The sequence below is a fragment of the Mesocricetus auratus genome, unplaced genomic scaffold (assembly GCF_017639785.1).
Source record: "Mesocricetus auratus isolate SY011 unplaced genomic scaffold, BCM_Maur_2.0 Super-Scaffold_100006, whole genome shotgun sequence".
NCBI classification, from domain to species: domain Eukaryota; kingdom Metazoa; phylum Chordata; class Mammalia; order Rodentia; family Cricetidae; genus Mesocricetus; species Mesocricetus auratus.
The window spans coordinates 52,070,956-52,097,399 of NW_024429190.1; the positions used below are offsets into that span (position 1 = coordinate 52,070,956).

The 26,444-nt window shown below is 42.7% G+C and overlaps 2 long non-coding RNA genes across 3 annotated transcripts; both read left to right on the plus strand.

Moving 5' to 3' along the window:
• Window positions 1-8,040: 8,040 nt before the first annotated feature.
• LOC110342880 lies at window positions 8,041-11,191 on the plus strand. The gene is made up of 3 exons (XR_002385055.1): window positions 8,041-8,189; window positions 8,825-8,959; window positions 10,817-11,191. It is a non-coding gene; the product is annotated as an uncharacterized LOC110342880 (long non-coding RNA).
• Window positions 11,192-14,391: 3,200 nt separating this feature from the next.
• LOC121140843 lies at window positions 14,392-25,932 on the plus strand. Of its 2 annotated transcripts, XR_005877792.1 has the most exons (6): window positions 14,392-14,581; window positions 19,274-19,524; window positions 19,965-20,876; window positions 22,702-22,840; window positions 23,398-23,535; window positions 24,427-25,932. It is a non-coding gene; the product is annotated as an uncharacterized LOC121140843 (long non-coding RNA). The 2 variants fall into 2 exon arrangements; XR_005877791.1 differs by lacking the exon at window positions 22,702-22,840.
• Window positions 25,933-26,444: the final 512 nt, after the last annotated feature.

Below are 26,444 nucleotides of genomic sequence, written 5' to 3' on the forward strand. Positions count from 1 at the left end.
TAAACACAGGACCATCAATGCTAGGCAAGCACTCTATCACCCTTAATTTTTACAATTATGAGTCATATCCCAAGAAAAACATCTGGAAGCCCTGGAATAAATCCCACACATGGGAAGACTGCTCATCTTCAACCTAAGATTGATTAGGTCTTAGTATCTTAGAACCCAGATGCTCTTATATATATTTGACTTGACCATGCCTGTATTTTCTAAGGAGAAAAATGAAAACAAATAACCAACAACTTTACAGGAATAAGGGAGTAATGACAGAGCCACATTGACACCTTCTGGATGTTTCTCCAGGCTTATGATATGACCCTAAAACTAAATAGTCCTGTTTCCTTGCTTTTAGACACAATGCCTGAAATATACATACTTAAGAGAAAGGAGTAAAGCCAGTTTCCAGTGAGAGGGGCAGAGTGAACGAGGAGAAGGGCAGCTTGCTCAGCAGACCACGGCAACCTTGCTGTCTGCTTCACTCTGGCCCGGCACCCATACTTGAAAACACTTTGCTCATTCGTACATTTTAGCTTTATTGAAGTTTTATGGGAGGGAATTGTGAGAAATCCCCCTGAAGATCAGTCTGTCTGTTACTAAGACTGCTAAGATCTCTATCTTAGCAGGAGTGGCAGCAGCTCTGAAAATGAAGCTGTTCAGTCATGCTCACAGTTTTCACTAACCATACATGTAGATGTCAAGCAACGGGCAGGGGCTGGTTCATCTTAGATTTAATGTATTCTGCAGGTAGACATATCAAAAGATAATGAAGTCCTGAAGTCCCACGGGAGTCTGAAACTGCACAGAGCTGGATGTACAAAACAGTTCAGACTTGGAAGCAGGGTGACGAGAGCGGTGACACTGATGGGATTCGTTCTTTCATGTGAAGTTTGCAAGAAATGTGTTCTTGTGATTCAACATTTGCCAGCTCTGCAATGCTTATATGTTTGAGAAGGTGGTTATGAAACACCACAGACATCTTTCAATAAGGCCAGCAGGAAATGAGCACTAAAACTTCAACATACATAAGGTTTTGATCATAGGCTCCCAACACCCCAGCCACTTACGCTGCACCTGCACTGGAAAGAACATGGTGAACACTGCTCTGCAGAGAGAGGGGGCCGTTGTTAGGAAACGGGTGCTCTCTCTCTCATGTTTTCCCCGTGTCTTCCACCCTTCCTTTCCTGCATGCTCATTTGCTTGTCCTTCAGTTTCCCGTGGACAAACAAAGACGGAATTTAGCATCCATGAAGACGGGAGGAGAACCAGACATATAAAACACTCTGAATGGACTAGGGATGGTGAATCAGTAACCAAAGGCTTCCTGACAAAGGAACCAGGACCAGGTGGCTTAATCCAGGAACCCTGTACATTAGGCAAGCACTATGCCTTTGACTTATAGTCAAGCACTAATCTTACTTTTCATTTTGATACAGGGTCTCGCTAAATTGTCCAGACTAAACTCTCTATATAGCTAGGATAGGTCTTGAGTTATAATCCCCCTGTCTTGGTCTCTCAAGTAGCCTGTATCATAGAAAGGATAAAAATTTAAAAACAGTTATAATCTGAATCTTTTAGAGCCATTAAGATGATGGTTTATAAGGTGTTGTATAATATTAAATTAAAAAATAAGAATTTCATATTGTGCAATATTTTGCATAGGATGTATTTTCTTATTTTTCTTTTTTGTTTTTTTAAGATTTATTTATTATGTATACAGTGTTCTGTCTGCATGTATGCTTACAGGTCAGAAGAGGGCACCAGATCTCATTACAGATGGTGTGAGCCATCATGTGGTTGCTGGGAATTGAACTCAGGACCTCTGGAAGAGCAGCCAGTGCTCTTGACCCATCTCTCCAGCCCTACTTCCTTATTTTTTCAACCACCCTGCAATTCAAGATAATAAGAGTGTTCATCATTTGGCAGTGGGAGGAGGTTAGATCTTTCTACTTCATAGTTGATTTTCCAAATGTCCTGTAATACACATACTATTTTGTAGAACATATTTTTAGAAATCATGGGAAGAGGGGCTAGAGAGGCAGCTTAGCAGTTAGGAGCACTTACAGCTCTTGCAGAGGATCTGGGTTCAGCTTACAGTACCCACATGGCACACAGAGAACAGAGTGACTGACTTCTGGGCTGGAATAAAGGCACAGGCTCCATGCTGGCTCCTCACCTGGATGTCATGACCGCTGGCTGTATTACTCACAAGAGGTTGAAACTGGAAGTGTTGGTACATGAACCATGGGTCAGAACTTGTGGAGTTATGGCTGGTGGCTGGTTACCACGGCCAGAAGAATCAAACAGTGGTGGGCCAGTCTGGAATGAGAGTGAAACAACCCTTCCAGGCTGTTATAAACCCAGACCTTAAGGAAAGGCTCCTGGATGGGCTGGTCTCCTGTCTCACTCAATAAAAGATGCCATGGAGGCTTTGGTGAGGCCATGTTTTATCAAGCTTCAAGTATGAGCTCTGTCCCTTCACAACTACAGGAGAATGTGCAGGACATGGGTGAGAAGCTCTGGTTCTGGCAGAGGAGGACCAATCAGATAGAGCCTTCTGGATAAAGATAGGTCTTCTTCGGTTAGGGGTTAGGCCCTCCCTCTGGGTTAGGGAAATCTGGTCCTTTTGGGAGCCTTCTTCCTGGTTTGGGAAGAAAATTTCCACCAAGAAACTCTTCCTGTCTTCCCGCCCTAAGTTGGGACACCAGTAGTAGGGGCCCTTGCATTCTGTACAGTACTGCAGACACCCAAGTACAGATACGCAGGTACACAGACCTTGAGTACAGATACACACGTACACAGATCTTGAGTGCAGACAGATACACAAGTACTTAGGTCATGAGTACAGTATTACAGATACCCAGGTGCTCAGATCTTGAGAACAGATCTCTACACTGAATCCTAATCTATTGTTAGGTGCTATGTGAAGACTAGTCATCCCAGATCTAATAATAAGTCCCTGTAATATGATACTAGCACATTCATGTAGTTCATTACTAATGGATTTTTACTATCCTAAAGATGAGAGAAGTAAGTTAAATTCCACTGAACTTTGAACTAAAGAAAAAGCATGTTCACGGGTTCTACTGAGTGAACAAGGCATCAATTTATCTGCACCAGCTGGTGTCTGTCCCACACTGAAGAGTGTCATTCACTCTTAATTCATGCCCTTACATGGCATTTGTCATAGGCCTGTCCATTTAATGAAAATAGTCTGAAATACCAGAGACCTATCTTGGATTCTATCTACTTTATGTCACTAATGTTCACAACTGTAATTATTTCATAAGGAAATTGGCCTTCCTTATGGCACTACCCAGAATATCTTAAACACCACCCCCTCAAAGGAGAGTCTGCATTTAAAACCCTGGATTCTTAATATCAGTATCATTAACACTCTTGGGGTTAGGAAAGATCTTTGTTCTTAAAGGTTAATTAAAGACACTACTTGCAAATACACAGCTGATTGGATATATTCTGTTGTTTCGATATGAAAATCTGCCACTTATGCATCTATACAGGAATCCAGAGTTACAGAAAAGTGTCTAGGCAAGGAAATATCAATGTCCAGGACTTGCAGGTTATTATACGCTGTGGTAAGTTCCATTATAACATCAACCAAGGAAGGAACACTGAACACAAGATAACTTTGACAGTTGCCAGCTAACCTTCCTTTTAACCAGTAAGTATCAGGACCGCACTGGCCCATCTGTAAGATATATGCATGTCACCTAAAGACAGACTCTGAGTTCTAAAGTCAATAGGTATTTTGTCTTATAATATTCAAATCTACCAACAAAGACTCAAGCCGAACACATGATGTAGCACTATTTATTAAGGAGGTCAGTTTTCAACTTGATATCAAGTTTACTCCATTAAGCCCAGGGATTCTGGTACTTCTTCATTTATAGGATACATGTGTACAGTTAGTAGAGGTCTGTTCCTTTTCAATGCCCCAACAACTAATAATCCCTGTAGATATCTGCAAGGCTTTGATTACAGGTATGGGTTCTCGACATCGAAATCCCCCATTCATGGGCAAAGATTATAGTAAGAAGCTAGAGATTGGCCTCTGATCTCTGATCATGGAGTCATTTTGGCATATCATATAGCACATTACTATGGTAATAGGATATCTCAAAGACTGTTAAGTGCATTCAGACGACCTCCTTCCCCAGGTATTCATGCAGTCAAGACATACGTGCTATTGTAACACTAGTGGAAAGACCTAGATCAAAGAATACTTAGGTGGAGCAAGTGTGAGTCCATTTCCTACATTCCTCACTTTGTGAATCATCCTGGGTACACTGATAGATAATTATGATCAGGAGCCTGGGGTATTTTCCCTCTATAGAAGGAAGGACGGAGTATATGCATGCATCTGGTTTCTTCCCACACTTCTCACTTGCCTTCACATTAATAAGACCTGCATAAGTGGCTTGACGCCTCTCTCAGTCCCCTCCAGATCCATCTACTTGTTCTCCGACAAGCATTCTCCTCAGCCATTCACATTACTCACTTAGTGAACATCAGGTTCAATCTGTACCTCAGACTACAGATCCAGAATAAATTTGGAAGTAATTAAGTTTTTATATGCTTATACAAACCCCATTTAGAGATATGAAGATCATATAATTTTGGAAAGTATATCTTATATTTCAACTTTACCCCATAAGACTATTTTAGATGAATAGATGTGCACTTACAAAGTTTATTATATGTCTCAGCATCATTTCTGAAGTTTTCTGATAACCAAGTTGCCAACTCACATTGCTTAGGACAATGTCCCAGGTTCCCATATTCTAGTAATCACATCCCAATATGTATGTTTGACAATTCTTTCTGGTTTCTGGCTCATATAAACTCTTGACTTTCTGAGTATAATTACTTACTCATTTCCCTGTCAACATTTTCATACTACTTCAGAAAGTCCATTGCTTCATCAGTAGATGAGACCAAGGCAAAAATAATCTCAAACTTGAAGATAGGGCTTTTGAAATTATCTAGTCAGAGAATACACACATTGATTTAAAACTCTCCTATACCAGTGGTTCTCAACCTTCCTAATGCTGCCATCCTTTAGTACAGTTCCTCATGCTGTGGTGACCTCCAACCATAAAATTTCCTTGCTTCTTCATAGCTGTAATTTTACTGCATTTATGAATCATAATGTAAGTATCTGATATGCAAAGGATCTTAGGTGACCCCTGTGAAAGGGTCATTTGACCTCTAAAGGGATCACAACCCACAGGTTGAGAACCACTGCCCTATAGTTTCAACTCAGATTTCCTCCAAAAGTACATAGTTAAACTGTTAAGATGTTGAAGGCAGTATTATTTAAAGCAGCCCAAGTGAAATGCAAGTCCTGTAACTGACTCTCCACTGTACTGTCAGTTACCTCTTAGCACAACCCATATAGGGCAGGACTGAGTGACACAGTATATACACATTACTAAAAAACACTAGTGGCCAGTTAAACAAAGAGGTCATAAAATGTGAGAAAAAAATCAGGTACACACAAGCAAAAACTCATATAAGTCAGTGATAAACTGTTGCCTAATATATGAGTAGTTCTAGGGTCAATCACCTATACTGAAAAAAAAAAGATATGTGTTCACTATGTCAAGATTATAATCAATAATGAAAAGACTCTTTACTGAAGAACAGTCTATGAAAATGCACGAACAATTCTGGATTCTGGATGTAGCTCAGTTGGTAGAGTAATTACCTAGCATGCATGCAAAAAAAACCCTGTGTTCAAACCTTATCACCACAAAAAATTATGAATATAAAACTTTTAAGTGTAGACTGCGTTTTCCTGTGCCAGCAGCTGATCCCAAATAACCACTCAGAATCTTATTATTTATAAATGCTCAGTCAATAGCTCAGTCTTGCTACTAGCTAACTCTTAGATTTTAAATGATCCCATATTTCTTATCTGTACTCTGCTACATGGTTCATGACTTCTTAGCTCATTTACACATCCTGCTTCGTCTTTATCTGCTGGCATCTCCTCTGACTCTGCTCCTCTTCTTCCTAGTCCTTAGTTTGGTTGTCCTGCCCACCCCATAGTCTGTCCTGGCTACTGGTCAATCAACTTTTTATTAACAATGAGACCAATACATTTTCACAGTGTACAGAATTATTTCACATCATATAAGAACACAGATAAGGAATTAATTCTGACCTCATAAATGGAAGAAAAGAGAAAGTCACATACTAAACACTGAAAATGAATAATGGGAGTCATAGGAAAAGACCCTCATCAAAACGAACTTGATTTGGATAAAACCCTATAATGAAGAAAGACTGAATGAATGAGAGGATATCCAACTGTATACTGCCTACAAGATACTCACTTCACTGGCAAAAAGCACATACAGTAAATGTGATTTGACCAAAAAGGTATTGCAAACCAACAGAAATCAAAATGCAAGGAATTTAAGAATAACTCTCCTGGGAATCCAGCATGGGACTGATCAAGACCCCCTGAATCTGGGTGTCAGTGAGGAGGCCTAGGGAATCTATTGAGCCTTGGGCAGCAAGCAGATCAGTACCCATCCCAAGTATACACACGGACTTTGGACTCCCATAGAACAATGTGAGGTGCACTCTCACCCTGAACTCTTGGGGAAGGGTCTAGGCCCTGCCCTATATGAAATGACAGACTATGCACACCCCCATGGAGGGCCTCACCCTCCCTGGGGAAATGAGGGGATAAGGGGGGGGTGGGGGAGGGCACGGGAGGAAGGGAGGGAATGGGAGAGGGACCTGGAACTGACTTGTGAAGCAACCTTGTTTCTTACCTCAATTTAAACTGGAAAATAAAATTAAAAAAAAAGAATAACTCTCTAAAGAAGGAAAAAGAAGAACACTGTACAGTAAAGGTATTAACTTATCAAGAAGTAATGATTATAAATATACTTTATCCAACCTTCACACATACAAATATATAAAACAAATGTTTTTGTTTTGAAGACTTAAATGTACATCCCGAATTTAAAAAAGGGAGCTAAACTATACAACAGATCAAAATGTAGATAAGAGATAGGTATCAATGCTGTCTCATGAACACATAGACCATTCTCTAGGTAAGAGTATTGTAGGCCATAAAACTTTTTTAACAATTTAATACATTTTAATTAAAATATGATTAGATCACTTACCCCTTCCATTTTCCCTTCAAGGTTATTAAGTCCCCTTCCTCCAACTCCTTCCTTGTCCCCCCAACTCTCAAACTGATAGAATCTTTGTCCCTGACTATTAATGTTACACACATGTATTATGTATATGCATACTCAAACATGTAAACACAACCTGCTGAGCCGGTTCATTAAAAATTTGTAAAAGCAGTTCTTGTATATTTTATAGCACTACATACCTACATTAAATAGTAGGAAGATTCCAAATGAACAATTGAACTCAAAATATTAGAAAATCAAGAATGAAATTAACATTAGATAGAAAGAAACAAAGGTCAGAGCAAAACTTTGATTAAACACTACACTATTAAGTAAAAAGTAGGATAATCAAACAGATGATCAATGAGAATAAAACATGAGAAAGGCCTTGAAAGTGTGTGGAAATAGAGACTTGCAAATCAACTAGTTAATGGGAAATGACTAGTTAAGTCCCCAGGTAAGGCTGTTTTTAAATAATCAGTTTTAACAAATCTACCACAAAAGATAAGTAACCAGTGCTCCCTCATGGAGTTAACCATGGGAGATAACCAAGGACATTGCTAGAAAAGCTGTGCTGGACTCCCTACCCATCGAATGCTGAGTCAACTCAACTCTCCTGACCTGATGAATATTGCTTGTCTAACGGCTTATTGAGGGAGAGTGCTCACACCTGGCTTTTTAAAGCCATCAAGTTTTAGGCTCTGACACCTAGTCACTCCAGTCACAATGGTTGACACCAGAAACCACTCAAGAAGAAACTTGAGGGAGAAAGGGGTTTATTTGGACAACTGTTCCTGACATGCATCCAGCATGGTATTGTGGGAAATGCATGGTGGAAAGAGTGCGAGAGGCCTGGCCTCACTGTGTGCAAACAGGAAGCAGAGAGATGAATGTGGTGCTCAATTTGATTTCTCTTTAATTCATTCCTGGTCTACGGCCCATTAGGTGTACCACTCCCATTGAAGATGGCTCACCTTCCTGCTCAGTTAAACTTTTAGGAAACACCCTCAGGTGAGTTTTCATAGCAATTCTAAACCCCATCCACACAGTTAGCATCACACCAACCTAGACACCAAAAATAGAGTAGTGAGTGCATTGTTGGTTGGAGGTGGGATGAGGTGCAAGGTTTTGGCAAAAGAGATCCAGTATCTGTCAACTAACCAGACTCCAATCACCTAAGGGAGAAGTCTCTGGGAATTCAGGAGAGTGAGTTTCTGGGTTACACTAAGGTAGGACTGTGTGATGTTTGAATCCTTGGATACTAGAAAATGCAGCTAGCTCTCACCTGTGAGGATTTCATCACCTGGATTGCTAGGGGTCTAAAAGATCAAATACTTGGAGGTACTTAATGCATTTGGCCACAGCCTTGATTTACCTCCAGCTCCAGTGAAAATACCCACTGCTCTCTGGGTGTTGAGAACCATTTAGGAAGCTGGGCCTGATGGAGCACACATTTAATTCGAGTTGTTCTTAGGCAGATACAGAGCTCAGAGAGTTCTAGACTAACCTGGTCTACAGAGTTCCTGGACATCCAGTGTCTCACAGAGAAACCGTGTCTAGAAAAACAAAACAAAAACCAACAAAACTAAACCAAACCAAAGAGCCACTTACATGATGGTTAACCTTGTCACCTTGGTGTGCTTTAGACCCATCAAGGAAACACACTTTCAGGTGTTCTGAAAAGCGTAATCAGGCACGAAATCCGCTCTGAATGTGGAGGCACTGTGTCCCAGGCTGAAGTCATCTGCCCATGTGCTGCAGTCATCTGCTGAACAAGAGAGGTAATGCAAACTCAGCACCACCTTGCTTTTTCCTGCCTGTGCACAGCCTGACCAGTTGTTTCTCTCTCTTGCCACCATGTCATCCCTTCCATGGTGGACAATATGCCCTTGAATTGAGACAAAGACTGTTTCACGGGTCAGTTGCTTCTCTCGGGGTGTTTCATCAGAGCATCAGTTACTGATGTCACAGGGATGAGGCAGAAGAATGCAGGGTTTGTTCATGTCATTAAAGGAATGCTACTCTCTTGGGCAGAGAGCGGGATCTGAGTTTGACCTCAGACCTGGGGAGAACCCGGTCATAGTGATCTGTACCAAGGATTAGAGTATGGTGTTGAACTATTTCCTTACCTTGTGAGTTTATCATCTGCCCCTGTCAGTCACCTGGCAAAGGAGACCACCCCTCAGCAAGTTGGTTCACCTGAGGACTCTCTCAGGTGATGGGAAGAGTGATTAACCCCTTCAGGAGAAGACGTTCCTATACTTCCCTCCTACCAGCTGCTTAGTGATCTTCACTGCCAAACCTGCCTATTGCCTGAATCTAACTCATGATTGTATATGTCTGTGGCATCTGCACCACAAGCAAGCCCGAGGTATCGGGAAATGAAAGACAAGACGTCCAACTGTTTGTGCCAGGAGAATGCGTGTCTTTATTGTAAGGAGAAGAGAATGCCTGTGTGTATGTCTGTGTGCATGCATGTCTGCTGAGGTGTCTACTGTGTGTCTGCTGGTGTGTATCTTGTGAGCAGCCTTATACACAGGCTTACAGCGCAGTGGAAAAACCCCAGGTGTAAGAGCTCATGTTCTCCTCATGCTAGATGTTGATGTCAGGTGGTCAAGGCCGGGGCTGTAAGCCAGGACTAGACAACAGGATGCACTGGACAAGCAAGGCGCAGAGATCCACAGGGACTGGAGCCCAACGTATTTCCTTTTCCCTCTTTCTCCCTTTGATACCCGTGTGAACCCTAAATGTGCCTGCTGCCACACTCTGGGGTCTTTGCCCTTTGACTCTGTAGACCCTGCCTGCCTCTTTCTGTGATGCCTTCAGACCTCCATTGCTGACCCTAACTCTAAGGGCATGGCGTTCTCTCATTATCTCCTCCCTTTTCTGGGTCCTGATGGGATGTAGAGCTTGCCTGTGTTCCTCTCACACTGTAATGAAAGGGTAGAGGGGCTTCCTTATGAATTTCTTCAGAATTCTAGTCAATGTGTGTCATCTCTGGGGAAGGCTGGGAAGGATCCTGAGCAGCTGTGTCTGCAGAGGCCTCATGGCTGAGTCCACGTAGAATTCTAGTCAATGTGTGTCATCTCTGGGGAAGGCTGGGAAGGATCCTGAGCAGCTGTGTCTGCAGAGGCTTCATGGCTGAGTCCACGTGCAGTGATGTGGAGAGGGTGGACACGGAAGGCCCAGAGCCTCACTACCCTGGGATATCTTCATTCTACTGAAGAGCCAATCCTTTCCTCCCCCACATGTCCCGGTGATCATCTTGTCACTAACAGATGAAACAGGACCTAATACCCCAGTAGATTTCTAAATAGTTTATAATGTACTAGGTGTGAAATCCCAGCTTCATAAATCAAAGGCTTTAGAATCTCCCAGGTGACATCTGAGACCAATAGGAGAGATTTCTCAGCTTTGCTAAAACCATCCACTCGTGTTTCTAGCCATGCATACACTTTCTTTTTACAAATTTATCAAAACCTTGTCTTGATTTAAGATTTGCTTTCTTCTGTTACCATACAAATGTCAAGAAACTACTTCCATGATGAAATGCAGAATTAGAAGTAGCATAAATCTGCTTCCAGACCATGGTCACTCACATGTGGCTCCAGAATAAACTATCTTTTATTCCCTTTGAGGTCTGAGCTGTGTTTCTGTATCAACAAAAAGAACTCCACCTCCCCCACTACCATGTGTCCTTCTTCAATCTTCGTTCATGACACGAACACCTGAACAATGCGTCTTGGGACCTTATGATACCTGCTCAACTAATAATCTCATGACTCACAAGGAAACTGCATCTTGCTTACAAACAACTCTTCACTGGGATCTATTCAAGAAACTGAAGAAAAATAAAAGAACCATGTTAAGTAGAAGACAAAGGTTCTACCATTGAGTTAAGCCACATTATGTCTTTGGTTTCTTTTTTAATCTTTTGTTAATATTTATGTTTAAAATTTTTAACTATGCAATTGTATCTGTGAGTCAGCAAGAGGGAATGCCAGGGGAGGCCAGGAGAGGGTGATGGATTTCCCTGGAGCTGAATACACAGGTGTTTATGAACTCCCTGAAGTGGGTCCTGGAAACCCAAAGATGGTATTTGTAAATAGCAGCAGGTGCTCTTAATTACTGAGCCAACTCTTTATTCCCTAATTTTGTTGTTTTAACATTTTAAATTATAATTATACAATTTCCCTTTTCTCACTTCAGCTCTTTCTATGTATGCACCCCAGGTTAATCTCAAATTCATTGCTTCTTTCTTCATAATTGTTTCATATATACATATATAGATACATATATAGGTATAAACACATCCACACAAGTGTGTGTGTGTGTGTATGTGTGTGTGTAGATGCTGAATATATAAATACAATGTGCAGAGTCTATGCAGTATTACTTGCGTATATATGATTTCAGGTCTGCCCAGCTGGAATTGTATAACAAATTAGGAGGCTTAAGCTTTCGTGTGACTAATTCTCTCTCTCTCAGCTGTCCTTACTTAACAGCAGTTTTTAGCTAGGAGAGGGGCACCATGAGATTTGTCCCTTCCAGGATAGTAAGTCTATTGTGACTGTACTCTTTCATATTCGAACCGTGTTGTGGAGGTGTCCTGGATGTAGGTTCCTGATCCTTTACAGGAAACCCAATCTGATCTCACAGTTCATTTGCTGGTCCTCTGGCTTTGGAAATAATTGTGCCCTCTCATCTAAGTTTCCTGAACCTGGGGTACAGCAGTTGTGTTATAGATTTATCCACAGGGTCTCAATACCCCACACTCAGTTATTGTCTATTTTGACCAATTGTGTAAGACTGCCTTTCTGGTGCCAAGTGAAACTTGTTTGATGTGGGTGACAGCTGTTCTGATCTTCTGGTTCTATGACATTTTGTAACTTTTTTTTTCCATTTGACTTATTTTGAGTGAGGGGAAAGGGAAATGCTTTGGTACAGGAGTGGAGTTCAAAAAGATTCTGGTCTCTCCAGATCATGGCTTCCCAGGGATGGAAGTCACCTCATTAGGCTTGGGACAAATGCTAAATCTTAACTCTTTTGAGAGAGGGTGAAAGTCCGTAGTGGATGGAAACTATCTGAAGAACAGGCTAACCTCAAACTCCCAGCACTTCTGCCTCAGCCTCCTGGGGTGAAAGATGTGAGCCAGACACTGTTTGTTTTGTATTTTGATAGTGTAAGTTCAGCATGAGCACAAGACTGCAATCCCACCTACATGGAGGCTGAGGGAGCAGAGTCTCAAGTTCGAGGGGACCCTGGAGAGACCTTAACTCAAAATGAAAAGCACACACTGGGTTCAGGGAGAGAGCCCTGGCTTAGCGTGGGAAGGGTTCTAGATTCCATTCCAGGCCCTAGGCTTTGAAAAGAAAAAGAAGTAAAGCCTTGAAAGGACAAGGAAATGTATTTGGAGTAATGCAGAGTATGTGGGAAGGTATGGAGGGAGGAAAGAAAAATATCATAGTTGTATAACTTTGTTATAATCTCACAAAAATAAAAAAGAAAGCTTAAGACACAGTTAAGTGTGGAGAACATCCAAAACAGGTTAAGCTTTCTTGGGTTCTGTCCCCAGTTGAAAAAAAAACTTTCAAGGAAAAAGAAAAAGGTTGGCTGCTGTGTGTTGCTTGGTATTTTGATGGCTGTGCATATGTGTGGCTATGCATTCCACCTACAGGTCCAAGAAAATGAAATAATAATAATAATAATAATCAAATAACAGGATCTAGGGATTGTTGTATTTGTTGGTTTGCATTTTATTTTTCATTTGAATCCTTTTTAGCTTATGCGCTCTGGCGTATCAGGTGTATGCCCTACGACTGATTTAGGCCCCTAGTGTTGTAATTTTAAAAAGCAGCACATGAGAGAAAGATGCCATGGGACAGAGCTTGGGTGGAGGGGCTTTTTTAATTGGGGAAAGGTGAATGATAAAAATGGAGAGGGGATATTAGCCTTTGAAAACAGATGTGACAGGGGAGAAGAGAGAGGCAGAGATAGAAAGAAAGGGGGAGAGAGAAGGAGAGACAGAGAGACAGGCAGCGAAGCAGAGAGAGGGGAAGAGAAAAGGATGTGAGGTGGACCAGGCCTCTGTAAAAGGGAACGTAGTGAGTGTGCACAGGTGGTGCTCTTAGTGGCTGCAGCTGAGGGCATGTCCTGTCAGAACCCCAGGGCAGGGCAGGACAGATGCCTGAATACTAACTGCCAGCTCTTTATTTAATTTTAAGAAAAGGTTTCACTGTGTAACTTTGACTGGCCAGGAACTGGTTATATAGATGAGTCTGATATTCAACACACTAGATTCACCTATCTCCTGAGGGCTTGCTTGTATTAAAGGCATGGGCCATATTGGCCAGCAATACGTTGATTCATCTTGAGGCAGGCTCTTTCTACATGCCCAGGCTGATATGAAGCTCAGGCTGTGTATGAATCTGTGATCCTCCTGCCTCTGTCTCCAGAGTAGCTGGGATTGCTATTCTGTACATCAGGTGTGGCTACCTACCTGACTTTAGCATCACGCTGACCCTCACATGATCCTGATGTAGTTCAAAGGGCTGAGTGTGTTGCCTGGGGCTCTGGATCTTCAAAGCAATAGAACACTATGGGAGAACCCTTTCTGGAAAGGCAGAGGATGCAGGGGCTCACCACCATGGTGGCAGGACAGCATCCTTCTCCTGTTTGATTCTCAACTCCAGGCTCTATATCCACCTTAGTGGTTTCTAGTCTTGGAACACCCAATACCCTGGTGTGGATGCCAAAATATATTCTGGTTTGGGTCCCAGCCTCAGTTGCAGCCTGTGACCCGGGCTTAAAGAATAGTTATAAATAAACTGGGCGTTGAGGCTCACTCCTATAATCTCATCACACAGGAGCTTGGGGAAAGACAATGGGGCCTGGTGTCTGCTACATATTTAGTTTTAGTCGATTGGGGTACATAAAGGCCCTGTCTAGAAAGAAAACTTTCACAATATGCAAAGACAAAAAAGAAGAAAGGCAGGTAGGATCGTTTGTGCTGTGAACACATAGAAGAGTCCTTGGATTTTACCATAGTCTCAGTTCATTCCCTTTCCTGCTAGTAGAGGAGCTGATCTACACAGGCACCTGCCCATTAGGACGGAGTAAGAGGATGGAGACTTAATCATTGGATCCAGCTGTAGCTACAGGTGGAGCTGGAACAGCAAAGGGGAGGAGTGAGGAGGAAGGTGCATAAAAGCTTGTGAGGCGCCAGAGAAGATACCTGGAGTTCCAGAGCCTTGAGCCGATTGCTGACTCTGTTGGAGTAGGAACCCTGTCACCTCTGGTAAGTTACACACCTCAACACCCGGATCAGCCACTCCCTGCTGAGGACAATGGACCCACGATGGGCAGCACACTAGAGTTCCTGTCTCCTCATCTGCAGATTAGAGGTTGGTTTTCAAGCCAAATGCACTTTAACTCAAATGCTGTGTTCTCCTCTGATAATTTCTGATCTTTTTATGCAGAGCCAGTGTTCTGATATGTTGCCCAGATTGTCCTGGAGCTGGCTGGTTGGAACCTGCAGTCCTCATGACTGTCTCCTGAATGCTGGAGTTATTAGCATGTATCACCAAAGCCAGGCTCAGTTCCCAGGGGCTGACTTTATAGGCTAACTCAAGTATCTTTTAGAGGTTTTTGATTGATTTCATTTTAACATTTCTGGCTATGTTTCTTGTTATGTCCTGCTTTATGAAACATGTTTTCCAGGAACCCAGGCTAGTGTGGAACTTCATGTGTATTTCAGAAAACCTTCAGCGGTGGCCCTTCTGCCTCTATCTCTGAGGGATGGGACAGGAAGTTTAAGCATTGACCTCTTTGCAGGGTGTGGTGATGGAGAGTGCCCAAGGCCTCCTGCCATCTAGAAAATATCCAGACACTTGCCTACATCACCAGCATCTTGGTTTAGATGTTTGTTTCTTTTACATCTGTTAATTTGCAGAGAATATGCATCCAATGAGGGAAAATGAGACATTCTGGAGAGTTGGAGTGCTCAAAGAGAATTACCTTAAAATTTCTGGAAGAGGAAGTTTTCCCTTGTCAGTAATAAGAGAAATTACTATTGGAATGGAATTTATTTTCAGATGTATGTGGAGTGGTTGTGTCGGTATTTTTATGCTAACTTAACACAGGCTGGATTTTTCCGAGAAGAGGGAATACTGAATTATAAAAAGCCTCCATTAGTTTGGGCTCTAGTTTTTTTTTTGTTCTTGTTGTTGTTGCTGTTTTTGTTTTTGGAGACAGTGTTTCTTTATGAAACAAACCTAGCTGTCCTGGAACTCACTCTATAGACCCGCCAGCTTCAAACTAAGAGATCTGCCTGTCTCTGCCTCTCATGTTCTGGGGTTAAAGTGGCAGCCACCAACACCTGAATTGTAGGTATCTTTAAATTAGCGATTGACGGGGAGGGTAGGACCATTGTGGATGGTGTTTCCCCTGGGCTGGTGGTCCAGGTTTTACCACAGCAATGGAAACCCTAAGACAGAATTTGGTTCCTGTGTATTGGCATATTTCTTGAAAGACCGGATCTTGATTTGGGGAGGATTGTAAAGGGAATTTGAAACTTTGGGCTAGAAAAGTCACTGAGTGTGGAGAGCTCAGTGGAGTGATCTGTGGCAACTTGGAAAATAAGAACTTTGAGAGCAGTGCAAATGATAGTCCTGACTTGTGAAGTTTCAGAGGGAAGTGAAGACTCTACTGGGCTATTTGAGTAAGATTGTGCTTCTGGTTTTAGCCGGGACCAATGAATCAGTTGTAATTAACAAGATACCAGAATAACTAAAATAACTAAACACAAATGTTGCTTTGCTGGTCAGCTGGGGCTGAAGGATCAGCTGAGATTTAGAAGGGGCCAGCATAATTGAGACAATCTTCTGGGAAGTGTTTCCTCAAGGTACATGTGTGCTTCATGCTGGCAGCTGAACTTGTAGTGCAGGAATCACCCAGGTGGGACTGGTTTTGATGGCCTGAAGGGGTCATGGAGAGCAGCTGAGGCTTGCCACTGGACAGGGCTGGAGATAGAACGCTTTGGAGAAGCTACTGGTGAAAGAGCAGCCCAGTGGCAGCAAGAGCCCGGGCATTTGGGAGATGCCGGTGCAATGGGATGACTTCCAAGAACCTCAGTAGCAGTAGAGCTGGCCTGAGTCTAGAAGAGAAACTTGCTGCAGAGGGCAGAACTGAGGAGTCACCCCGGTCCTTGGGATGAGCCTAGAAGAGGGAGTGGATCCAGATCTTGGACATGGAGTTATTTTCAGTGTTGCAGTTGGGTTTGGTTTTGATTTGACTGTGTGCTTGTTATTTACTCTTGAAATAAAGTATTTAATTTTGATTTTTACAGGAGTCCACAGTTGACAGACTTTGAATGTTTAAAAGATTTTGTGTTTAAGGAAATTTTTTTAAAATACTCATTTCTCTCCAGAAAAGGATAGGCTTAGCATTGATATCACTCAAATATGGCATATCAAGGTGCAGTAAGACTAGGACTTCCCCTTGAATTAAGGCTTGAAGAGACAGCCCAGTATGAGAAAAAGGGTCCCAATAGCAGTCGGAAAAAGCCCCAGCTCCCACTATTAGAGGTCTCATAAAAAGAACAACCTATACCACTGTCACATATTGACGAGGGCCTTGGTCACTCCCATGCAGGCTTCCTGTAACTTCTCAGTGAGCCCCTATGAGCCCCGGTTATTTGATTCTGAGGGTTTTAGTGTGGTGTTTTGATCCCTCAGGATTTCTGCAGCTCTGCCTAATGTTTGGCTACCAGTCTCTGCATCTGCTACCTTAAGTTGCTTCATAAAGTCGCTCTAATGACAACTGGGGTAGGTACCCATCTAAGAATATAGCAGAATATCATTAGGAATCATTTCATTGAATTTTTTCCCTGCGGTGTTTTGTTCTAACTTGGGTCTCTGGGATTTCCCACCTCTGGTTCCTGACCTTCCAGGAAGTTTGGGGGGGGGGCTTCCTCTCATGGCTCACAATTTCTGAGCCACCTTTACCCCGCACATCTTGTAGGCAGAGCAAATGGTATTCTGAAAATTGTTGTTGGGTGGTGTCTTAATCCCTCTACTGGGAGCCTTGTATAGTTACAGGAGGGGGCCAGCCCAGGCTCTGCATCCCCCATTGCTAGGAGTCTTAGCTAGGGTCACACTGAGTTCTGGGAGTTTCCGTTGCACTAGGTTTCTAGTTGGTCCCTGAGATGCTCCTCAATTCCCAGTGTCTCTTCCATTACTGAGAAGTGGATGAGGGCAGGGAGAGGTGGGGTTGGGGAAGAGGATTGAGGGTAAACATCAGTGAGGATGCAAAAAACAATAAAAATAGAATGCCAATTAAAAAAAACCACTGACTTGTCAACGGTGAGCAAACCAGTGGAAAATCATGGTTTGAAGAGGCCCAAACTGCTCTAAAGTGCTGTGAAGATCTGTGGAGTTCACTTCCTGCTTTCTGGACTCCACCTCAATGCCCTCATCCACTGTTAAACAATTTAAAAGGCTTCCCAGTGGACTTCAGTCACACTGGGTTTCAAGCTCTCACTGTAATTCCAGCCCTTGTGAGGACTAGGCAGGAGGCTAAAGTTCAAGGCCTCTTTGCTACATAGTGAGTAGAAGGCAAGCCTAGTCTACATAACATTGTCTCAACACATAACAAACCCAATAAATCTAAAACATCTCTTCTGACTATATATCCCAAGCCCATTTTCTCTCCCCAACTCCACTTCCCCCCCCAACACACACAACTCCCATCTTTTCCAGATCCACTCCCTCTGGTTTGTTTTGTTTTTTCTTCAGAAGAACAGATCTCAAAGATAACAGCCAGACAGGACAAAAAAGACTCAAGAAATGCTGAAAGACCTCATGGAGGTTGGATAAAGCAACCCAATAGGAAAAGGAGACCTGACATTATTTTACTTTACACACCAATCCCATTTCCCCTTCCCTCCCCTTTTCTGTTCCTTCCACTTTCCCCACCCCACCACACAACTTTTCCTCAGGGTAAGGCCTCCCATGGGTCAGCTGAATTCTTTCCCATCTCTACTTTGAGGCCAGATCAAGGGCCTCCCATGTCTAGACTGAGAAAGATACCCCTTCATAGGAAATGAGGCCTGATACTATTAAAAGATAAACTCTTAATGTGTCTGCATTTGTAAACTACGGGACTTTTAACATTCATGATTTATATTGATTTATATGTGTGATATGTATTAATCTGAAATCTTGAATGAATCCACACAACTTGGCCTCCATACTAAAAAAGGAAAGGTTTATCTTAAAACAGTTATCCGTGTCAAGTAGACAAGAAGTCCATTGTGCTGGATCATTTGTCAACTTGACACAAGCTAGAGTCATCCAAGAGGAGTGGGTTTTGAATGAGAAAATACTAGTATAAGATCCCACTGTAAGCAAGCCTGTGGAGCATTTTCTTAGTGATTAGTGAAAGAGGGTCCAGCCCATTGTGGGTGGCTCTATCTCTGGTCCAGAGGTCCTGGGTTCTACAGAAAGCAGGTTGAGTAGCCCATGGGAAGCAAGTCTGTGAGCAGCACCCCTCCATGGACCCTGCATCAGCTGCTCACTCCAGGTGGCTGCCCTGTTTGAGTTCCTGTCCTGACTTCCATTAATGATGGACTACCATGGGGAAGTGTAAGCCAAAAAAACCCTTTCCTCCTGAATTTACGTTTGGTCATGGTGTTGCACTGCGGCACTAGCAATCCTAACTTGACAGTGTGTATGTGTGATGTAAATGGTCTTGCCATATGGTTCCTAGTGACCTAGAACTTGCTAGGTGGATCGTGCTATAATGACAAAGAAATCCACCTGTCTTCTACCTGAGTGCTAGGTTGAAAGTTGGGCTTCCAAGGTAGGGTACTCATTCTGCTTGCCAGTTTTTGTGCATATGTTTTGGGGTGTTCTCCAGTACCACACCTGGTCTGGAACTACTTACCCTCTCTTCACCCACATGCTGGAATGAGAGACCAGAGTCGCTGAGACTGAAAGGGTTTCCTTTGTTGTAACTTAGTTTGTAACCCTTTAGTGATACTTCCTGGACACTGGTTGTTTGTAAGGACTAACATTTTCTTGTATGTTTTTCTGAAGCTTCCCCAGGATCCACCCTGAGTGTTAGGAGGCTGGAGCTGGCAAAGAAGTGGGTACTGAAGGATGAGGAGGAACTGGGCATGGCGCTTTGGCCACCACTGTCCATGAAGCCTTCAGGGGCAGACTTGCTGTGAAGGCTATGGTTGGCAGCCTGGCATTTCCCCTACCTCCATGTGTGGACACTAACCAACCCCAGAAGGAAATCTGTGTTGCATGGACTGGATGTACTACTGAGAGAATATTCATCCCATGTAAGCAAGACCTAGGGTCACATGGAGGACACTGGGGTACATGGAGAGATCAGCGGTTGAGAGGTTGGAGATCAGAGGCCTTGACAGCATGAGCTGGGAAGACTGCAGAAGCTTTGAGCTCTAATGGAAAAAGAGTTGGTTGTGTGGGAGGAATAGCGATGTGGGCACAGTAGAAGGAGCCTGTCCCTTTCTCTGCCATGGGCATTAGTAGTAACAGGGCAAGAGTAACTGAATGGAGAGAAGCCATACAGAGGGCTACTGATGCAGGTCTCAGAGTCATTGCCTGGCTCCATGAGGACTTTGCTGGACACTCCACACTGGGGGAAAAATCCAAGCACTGCCAGCATCCAAATGGGAGAAAGGAAAAGTTGACTTCAGAGAGGTGGAAAGGCTGACTAAATTGTTTTTTTGGTGGACTGACTCTTCTATTTTACTCACAGGAGGTGAAAACTTGAACTACCCCATTTGCAGGATAAGCACCCTGACTTATGGGCTGCTCAGCAAAAAACAAACTAAGCAAGTAGGCAACCTGTGGATTGAATTGACTGCGATGCAATTCACAACTTTTCAAGTCTCATAAGTGGCAGAAGGGTTTGACACTGTAAATTTAGTAACAGACACAAATGTGGCAACATGTTCACTTCTCTCCCCATCTCCAGCATCTCTACATAAAAGATAACTCATGTCAAAGTCTGCATGAACAGTGGTGCACAGCAACCACTGAAAAGACCCATAAGATGGGTATAACTAATGAATAGAGGCAAAGGACAAGTGACATTTTTTCCTTTACTGCAAGAGGGGGCAGGTCTGGTGTGCTTGTCATGCCCACAGAATACATGACAAGATGCGCAGACTCTCAAGGCAAAGATGACCTTCTTGGGCATCCTTGTGGCTCTGGGTGTACCCATGAGTTCAGAACCAAATCGAAATCTCCCTCTGTAGACAAAACTGAGGGCACTCTAGAGGGGTCGGAGACCACTACAGAATAATTTTCAGGTACCCTATATGGTTCAGAATTTCACTAAGAGCATTCTTGGAGATTCTATTGCCAAGGAGATTGATGGCAATGACTAAGGGAGTACTGATGGACAGGCAGGAGAACACTGATCTGAAGGTCTGTCATCACAAGCCCAGAAAATCGGGTGTCTGCCGAGTTTCCCCAACATTACCTACCAACCTTTTGAAGAAGCCCAAGATGTGATGGTAATGGGACACCTAGCAATGTCCAGATATTTCAATTGCCAGAGGCTATGCCATCAGGTGCATTGAGACAGATGGGCACTCTAAATCATGCTGGAAGTAATAGAGAAGGTCTTCAAAGGATTCTTCCTTTTCTAGGCAAATGCCAAGAGGTTAGTGTGGGAAATGAGGTTGAGAACATTATTTACTACAGCATTGTCATTTTGCTTCTGTGTTTGCTGGTGACTCTGCCCTTTCCTCTTCCCAGAATTCTCCTAGTCTGCCTCTTGTGCTCAATCTCTTCCTGCCCAGCTACAGATCAATCAGCTTTTATTTAACAATGGGCATAGTCCACAGTATTTCCCCTTGTTCAAACCTCTTAGACATTACCCTAGTAAAATATATAAAATATAGTTAAGAACAGCCATGACACTATCCAATCCATTTGTATTTGACAAAGTTAGATAAAATACTCTATCAGACCTTGGTTAGTCTAATGTTTCACATCTAATACACCTTTTATCATAAGAAAAGTATGACTATCTGTCTTCAAATTCATCAAACCCCAGAATGTGAAATGCTACATTGAGGTGTCTGGCCAGTCCCCTAAAGTTCTCTGAAACAGTGGGACATCCAACTAGAATATCTGACAGACTTTCCTGTTAAGCAGGGAATTTTGAAAGACTGTCCTACCTTGTCTTGGCAAAGTTTCTACAGTTGCCTTTCTTGTGCCCTGCTGATCTAATTTGGACAGTAATTGTCACCCAATGAGACAAGGGCAGTTTCTTTTCCCAGTGGCTAAGTTTTCTACAAACAACTCTACATGGAGTTTCTTCAATGCCCATCTTCTTTGAAATAGATTGGTGCTGCCAGGAGATGTCTCACTGTCAATGAGAACTTTAGGTAATTAAACATTAAATGCCATATTCTGTAGGTCTTTGAGTGTTTTCAGATTATCTATCTGAAATCTTTGTATGACCTTAAATATAAGTAACATGACTAAGTTTATTATAGATGAATTAATTGTATGTCTTAATTATACATTTTTAACGTGCTACATAAGCATACCTTAAGCAAGAGTAGAAATATACCTACAATATAACATTAAGTTTGTAACAATGATCTAAAATTCATGTCATTGTAAAACATTGAAGATTGTTTTTTGTTTTTGGATTAAGGTAAATTCAATAATATACACTTTTATTTTTTCTATATCCTTTTATCATTTCTATATTCTCTCTTTATTTTTGGAATGAGATGCCTGAATCTTTTGTTTAGCTCTTTAACATAAATTTGTAACCAACCCGGCAAAACAATGGCAAACACTATTTTGGGGAATGTGGGTGTAGTTCTCCACACTACTTCATGTTGATGGAGTCGGCACTGGTAATCTTTGAAGGACCTTGAGAAAATTAGGATAATTGTTAGGTATTACCTAGAGTTTTGTGAAGTTAGATCATCTCAGTCATCCTGAGCTGTTTTGGATGATGGATTGTCAGAGCCTTTTTGGTTGGTGTCATGTCCCCTTGTTCTAAAAATAAACTTTTAAAGGTAATATGTATGTATTAATAAGATATACTGTGCACTATTAAATATTGAAAAGGTAACTTTTGTGTTTGAGCAAGGAAAATATACATATCTTCAAGTTCTTCTAGTTTTAATTTTGTTCTGATGTCAGCATTGCAGTTCTTCCTCAATCAAACCTGGATTTCTTAGATCTGGAAAGAATCCAGCCTCATTTCCTATGTAAATAAAAGCAAAATCTTTTCCCAAAAGTAATATATTTTGACTTAAATTTTGAAATAAAATATGTTTACAATATGTAGGTTGGATAAATCCAGCAGCACTTATAATCAACTGCCTCTTGGCAGCTGTTGCTCTTAGCAGTCAAACAATTCAAAGCCGATACAGTATCGTACAGTTGTCCAAACAATTTGTATTTTTTCATCTTGACTTTTTTACTCCCTTTCATGGGAAATTTATTAAACTGTTTTTCAGGACTGTCTATACCTTATGCTTTCTTCTAAGCCTATGGAGCTCTTCCCACCACTGTTCAGGACTTCTTAAATGGCAGACTAAGTTGGAGAAAGCATTGATTTCAGCCCAGAATTCCAGCCATCTCCCTATGGGATTGCTGGTAGGCCTCTCCTAGAGGGAAAGCCTCCAGACTGTACTGAATGGACTAGATGTCCTTCTGACATAGCAATTTCCCCCCATGTAATCAAGATTCATGTGGGGTCCTGTGGAGGAGACAGGGATACAGAGAGAGAGATCTGGGGTTGAGAGAATAGGGTCAGAGGTAGATGGGGGGGGGTGGTTCGTAGCATCAAGTTGGAAAGGACCACAGAAGCCTTGACTGCTATGTAGCTCTTATGGAAATGAACAGTTGGGTCTAGGGGAGGAATAGAGAAGATGTGGGAACAGTGGAAGAATGCTATCCCTCTCTCTCCCACAGGCACTAGTAGTACCTGGCCAAGAGTGAATGAAGGGAAGCAAGACGGAGGGCTATTGACCCAGTAGAAAAAGGGTCATGGTCTGGGACCATGAGAACATTGTTGGATACTCGGTGCTGGGGAAAAAAGCCAAACACTGCAAGACCAGATGGGGGAAAGTTAGAGTTGACGTTGGAGATGTTCAAAGGAGCTGACTAAGGGCAGGTATTGTCTACTGACATTTTGCCTGTCTTTCTTACAGGAGGTGGAACCTTTGAGTACTCAGTCTTTGGAATATGTAACATGACTTCTGGTATATATGAGAAGGAACCATGCTTGTGGCTGCTCCGGGTCACCTTTGAAGCCTATTCTGGAATCTACAAATGTGTCACAATTGAAGGTGGTAATTAACCTCCCTTTAGGAATCTTTCAGAATCCCCAAAAAACATGCTTTTTGGAGTGGACCTGGAGAGAGAAGGCAGCTTACAATTCTGCAGGAGGATGGGCATTCTTGTTGCCCTTCCATAGTATCAGGAGGCTGAGAGTTTTCCTGCCAGAGCACATGCATGAGTTGAAAGTCAGAATAAGTGGAGTCAGTCTAGTGTGGCACAATTTGCAACATCTCTGGGTCAGATGAAACATCTTAATGAACTTTCTCACAGGAGGATTGAGGGTTCACCATTATAGAGTAGCACACAGAAAAGCACCAGCATGTGCATTGCTCACGTGGGAGGGTCACACACTCCTTGGAATCCTGTCTAAGATACTGGTGATGGAAAGAGATGGCACAAAATGAGGAACAGAATGCCTGCATTGTTCCCCATGTGGTCTGCGCCCAGGTGGTGTGAACAGCCAGGTTGCTGCACCTAATGTCTCATGTGGAAAATGATCTGAGCCCAAGTGGGTGATGAGCAGATGGGTGATAGTTAACAGCAAAGCTGAAGGTCAGTGTCAGATGCAGACTGGGAAACACCATGGAGGTGGTGACAGGAGGCAGAGGGTGGTGACACATGCCAGAGATGTGCTGCAATGCCACCAGGAAATTCAGGGACCCTCTTGTGTGTGCTCTCTGGGCTGATGATAGACTACCCTGGATCTCTGGTGGCACTGAAAAGGGGTGCTGCAGAGCTGTGCACTGAGCCATCCCATAGTAATAGTGGTAGCTTGAATGGACAAAATCCAACAGGCAGCACCATAGACATTGACCTGAATCATTAATCTAACTGGCCTTGTAACACATAAATGCTCTCCAACTCCCATTTCCAAAACTAATCCTTTGGTCTCTGCCTAGAACTTGAAGACTCCTCTGAAGACTTGTCACTTCCTGCTGGGTCTATGGTGCCAACATGGGTTAATTTGCCCCCGCATTAGACCTCTGGCAACTACAGTATCTGGACATGGTTTGTGTGCAATTCCCATTGCATTTTGCCCTCTTCAAAGGTTGATGGCTAATGTTGCAGACACTCTTCATACTTTGGAGTTCTGTGGCTATGGGATGCCAAAGTCTCAGATCGTTGTCCTCCTACCTGCACTCCGCTATTGCTCCCAACTCATTGGCATCAATTTCTATGATAATGGAATCTCCAAGCATGTGAGTGAGGTTCTGGACCATGCAGGGAACCTGAGAAGGAGGATTCTGGAGCAGTACTCTGCCCCTCTGGAGTGTCATCATAACCAGTTTTGTGGGATTTCATCAAGCTTGCCTGAGCTCATGTGTACACTCAGGACCATAAAGAAGTCCCATGAAGTCACCTTTGCCTAAAGTGTCTGCACATCAAGTCATGTATGCAGTGTATGACAAGCTGACCTGATTTTGTCTCTTTGCAGTAAAGAGGAAAATGTCACTTGTCCTTTTTCCCTGGTCATTATGTTCCATCTATGGTATATCTTCCATCTACGTGCCTATACAGTTGTTGTGCATAAAATTGTTACACTGATAATAGACCCTCTAATGAAGGTTTTGGAGGAATTTACAATTAAATCTAGAACACTCAGGACTGGATCACAGTATAAACATCAAACATAGCTGAAGCATAAAGCAAAAGGAATACTGGGTAGACCATACTATCTGTCTCTTATGTTTTTCTTATATTCCAAGGTAACCTGTTAATCATGAAATTGTTTAATACTTTCGCTGTTTTTAATCATGTGTGGGTATGTTTTTACTTTATGTACTTTGGTGTTTTGTCTGTTTGAGGGCATCAGTGGGAATTGAACCTGGGTCCTCTGGAGGAGCGGCCAACGTTCTTAACCGCTGAGCCATCTCTCCAGCTCATATGTGTGGGTATGTTAATACTGGTGCAAGTGCCAAAAGCATAGGAGACTAAGGCATTAGATCTCTATACCTGGAGTGACAATTGTGTACAGCCTGACATGGGGCTAGGACCCAAACTTGTCTCCTCAGGAAGAGGTGTGCGTGCTGTTAAGGCCAAGCCCTCTCTACCTCCAGGCCTTGAAGTCTTGCATCTCTTATTGACTGATCCTCCGCCTCCTATGTTGCTAACATCACTTACAGGGACCAACATGTTGAGCCTCTGTGCAACATGGCTTTGAGGCCCCATTTTCTGGGCTCTTAAACTCAGCAGGGTAACGGTGTATATAGGTCTCTAATACAAAACAAACGTACTTCAACTATCCTAAAGCACTTGCTGGACCTAATACCTGTATTTTAACTCTTCGATTGTAATATACATCTTATTATAAAAGCCACGCAAGTAATTATACTTTTTATGGAGCTCACATAGTAAGAATATAAGATTTGTTCATGTTCCTTTTATTAAAATAGACTGGTGATCAATTTCTTTAGTGTCATTACTTCCGTAAAACATAAGATCTCTGCAAAGATCAGAAACATGGACAGAAGTGAATTCCATGGTAGTAACAATGGAAACATTCTGAAACAATGCCTACAAGAAACCATAACTTGGAATAATTCCAGATTAATTTCAAGCTGAGTATTACAGGCAGAGATGCACAGTGATCACAGCTATCTCTTCTGCTCCATGTTTTCAATTTTTCCCTCCAGCAGTCTGTCTCACGGACAGCATTCTGTTATGAAGGAGAGCACATGCTGTACCTGTGTAATGTTCTCCAGAACTTTGCTGAGCTATTCATCTGCAGAGGGGATGACCCCATAAGCAGGTTCTTCTGCTAGGGTCTCACGTGGGACTCTCCATCTCCATGTGCTGCCCAGTGAGATAATGGAATGACTCACAGCAGGGCCGTGGACTTTAACTACGTGGAGGGGGTCACATCTTCCAGAATGTCTGCCTGTCTCTAGAACCACCTTTGGTGTGAGGCCCTGGATCC